Below are 3,650 nucleotides of genomic sequence, written 5' to 3'. Positions count from 1 at the left end.
TTTTTCTGGTGATTTGGTTTAGTAGTTAGTTGTTTTGTGTCCTCGATATCGCCATGATGGTCATCAGTGACTGGAGTGCCTCAAATGTTTAGAATAATTAAAATAAAATAAATGTTGTCAACTAAAAATTTTGAACGTCATAGCTAGCTAGACATTATTTTCAATTGAAAAAAACAAATTATAAAGCATAATACTATAATTCTATGCTTAAAATGTATTTTCTTGTGGCCGCCTGACAGCACCTGTAAATCTGGCGTGACAGTGAACGTGTTAATAAGTAAATGTTGTTCAAATTATGTCGTGTTTTATGTCATTTTCATCAGTAAAATTAAAAAATTTGATATTTCAATCGCTTGGTTGCCTCGATTCACGTTTCATGCTTATCTTTTATTCGCTGTCCTTGACTACGTTCGGCCAACTACAAAGGCGGGCGCGAGGCTCGAAAACGTAGTCCCTGACTCTACGAGTGTCAATTTTAGCTTCCTTGCGGTCTGACACTTGTGGAGAATATACTGTAATTCGTGAATCAATTGAAAAATACAAAATTCAAAATCACTGAAAAAAGTGACAAAAATGAAATTATTCTAATTTCACTGTTAAATAATTTTTATCATTCCTCCCTATGAAATTCATTGTAAAATCTTCACTGAAAATGTCATTAAGAAATTTTACCGTTTAGTAGAAAGAGAAACATAATTCACAAGCACGAGGATTCTATCGGACGTAAAATGTCTGCTTAATTTTGAAAATTTTCTACAACTCCTTCGGATGAAGTAACGCTTGTTCATCGTGAAGGGCGTACTTGAAAAGTCTATAATTGCTGTTCTCGTTGTTCACCTTCCGGTGAATGGTTCTTTTCAATGTTCTCTCTTTCTCTGTCTCTCCTCCTACCCTTTTCTCTGTTCTTTAATCGAGCACATGGCTGCGTTCCGCGTTGAGGAACGTGTCGCTCTATTGCCGCCTGAAATTTCTCTTCCCTTTTCGTCAGAAAACTGAATTACTGGGACAAGTTCCCAGCCGGGATTGTAGGAGAAGCAGAAAAGTTTCGGATCGAAAGACTCGAACTTTTCAATGCCTCCACGTGCTGGAATTACCTGGCGGAGCTGTAAGATATAAAAAGATCAGGGAAGTGACTGTAATGGGGAGTAAATCTTGATTCGAGCGCGAATGTTGAATCAAAGGAACGTGGAATATTGAAAATTTCACGTCGAGGAAGTATTTAGGAGTAAAATTAGAAAAAAAAGGGGATGGTAATATTTTAATTCTTGCATTCTAATTGCACAAGTTTTTTCTTCGTTTATTTTATCTTCTTTCTCGAGCTAATTACATAAACTGCTAATTTCACGAGTGACGAATTTAACGAATTTAAGGATGATACGTTGTGATAATATTTTTGATATATTTTTTAAAGTAACGTGTATTACGTGAAAAGTTTCAATTTTATTTGGATTATCTTGGTTTAAGGATTTATAACAGATTTAACAAACTCTCTGAAAGGGTCTACATCAGCATGATAGAATTAAACAAACACATATTAATTTTTACATTATGACTTTAATTTGAATTGTTTTTTTTTTTTTGCAAAAAAGTGCTTTCGATTTATCTCGTGGTCGGGCGTCTCCGAATAGGATGTAACTTCTACCAGCAAACTGCCAAGTACGAGTTATCTCGTAACAATTAGATCAAATTTTCCACATAAAGACACTTTCCTCTTTCCAAGGATTTCTCCATTCAGAAACTGTTCTTCCATAAACAATCTCTTTTTTAAATTACACAAAAATAAATCTGAATTCACTGCTGTCTTACCCCCTTCCGTTCAATTTACCTATCGACAATAATATTTGCCCCGAATGAAATATACCTTCTTCTAAATGTTCTCCTACTTTTGTCAAACAGACCAGCCTCACGACACGCCGGTCGTTATTTCCAGCATGATCACTCACTCGTTCACGTTACACGCTAAATATTTCAGTCGGTAGCCTTCGGTTCTTACGAAACGAAGTGGCCTCTTCTATTTCGCGACGTCGCGGATGCTCATTATTTTTTAATCAGCGGTCAGTTCGTTTCACGATCCAAGAAAATTGTATTAAATCCAGAAGCGAGACATTTATTCAATCAACGATTCCTTAGAAATTCCATCTGAGAAGTTTCTCTCTCGTTCGGTAAAACGAGTGACTCACGAAGGAAAAATAGAAGGAAACGATATAAATATAGGCTCAATTACAATTAGCCTTGGTAGATAAAAACGAGGACCGGAAAAAACCGGAACATGAAAGGGAAAAACAATTTTCTCTCTTCCTAGTCGAGCGAGGTCGTTGTAATTGGAAAAGACGACGAGGAGAGACAATTTAGTGTGTGTCGTTAAAAAAAAAAAGCGTGAAGCAATCAGTCGTGTGACGAGGAATAACTGTATGTACTCGAGTGTGGGATCTTCGTTTTGCATCGAAATTGTATGCAAATGATTTGAAGAATCGAATAATTATCGAGAAAATTAACGAAGGCGACGATAGATTCTGGTTTCTATGTCTCGAGTGTAATGAAGCTAATTAAAAAGTTCCCATCGTTAAGAACTTCTTTCATTTTCATTCTTGCAATTCTTCGTCGATACAGTGTTACCATAAGTCCAATCCCTTTAAGTATCATTTCGTAAAATACCAGAAAATAAACGAAGACGTCACAGTAAATTCTGAATAGAAAATTCGAAATGTAACGAAGTGAATTAAAAAGTTTCTTTCATTTTCATCCTAAGAGGACTCGTCAATGGATGAATTCTAATCGCCATAAGTGGCACTGTAAACATTACCCAAGCCAGCAAACTAGCTCAAAAAATTCTATTCTAATTACTATTAAAAAAAAGAAAAAGATAATAAGTTCATAATTGCAAATTTTCATCGAAGCGACAAGTCCAATTCTTTCAACAATCATTCCGTAAAACACGAGAAGGGGGAAATGCGAATAAATTAAGCGGCGTCTGTCTAATCGAGGCAAGGAATCGAACCTTCGAAAAGGGAATGACGTAAGCCACGTCGAATGACGTACTTACGTGACCAATAAGCGTGCGTTTTTCGATCGTCAAACGTAATTTCTATGCCGAGACTCGCCTTCCATTTCCAATGGTACAGCCTTTAATCAGAATTTATTGTTGTGAATTCATAGTTCACGGTCGAATCGTTCATATGTACCTCTGACAGATTGCGTTTGTCAGAACTTCCCAGCCGCTTCTTTATTTAAAACGATAAGCTGGCCGACACTCGGAGGCGTGCGATATCGTTTTCTACTTTCCGTTCCTATTCAGAACGATGTCCCTACGAGACAATTCTTATAATTCTACCGTCGATCGATCGGTTTTATTTATGAATTTTTTATCACATCGTTAGACAGGAACGACGAAGGTGGACGAAGGATTTTGCCTACGATGAATAATGAATAATATCTCTTATTCCTAACGCTTGACGTTACGTCATCTACGATCAACAAGAGTACTTTGAAGATGTATAGTGTGTCTTGCGATTGTTTTATATAGCGATGAATCATTTATACACGCGAGTAGAGGAGAACAGATGCATGATATTTAATTCGTGACAGTAAACCAGCGATGTTTCCTTGAAATTCTCCCGTTGGATCGCTAGAATTCTTGTTAGCGATATGTT

The 3,650-nt window shown here is 36.6% G+C and overlaps 1 protein-coding gene across 1 annotated transcript in view; it reads right to left on the bottom strand.

The window, feature by feature from the left end:
• LOC108578423 (acyl-CoA Delta(11) desaturase) overlaps positions 1-3,650 on the bottom strand; it is a 14,968-nt gene that overhangs the window by 10,560 nt on the left and 758 nt on the right. The gene's annotated exons all lie outside the window — the stretch shown is intronic.

The sequence above is a fragment of the Habropoda laboriosa genome, unplaced genomic scaffold (genome assembly GCF_001263275.1).
Source record: "Habropoda laboriosa isolate 0110345459 unplaced genomic scaffold, ASM126327v1 scaffold5, whole genome shotgun sequence".
Lineage (NCBI taxonomy): Eukaryota > Metazoa > Arthropoda > Insecta > Hymenoptera > Apidae > Habropoda > Habropoda laboriosa.
This window is presented reverse-complemented; position numbering and strand designations above follow the sequence as displayed.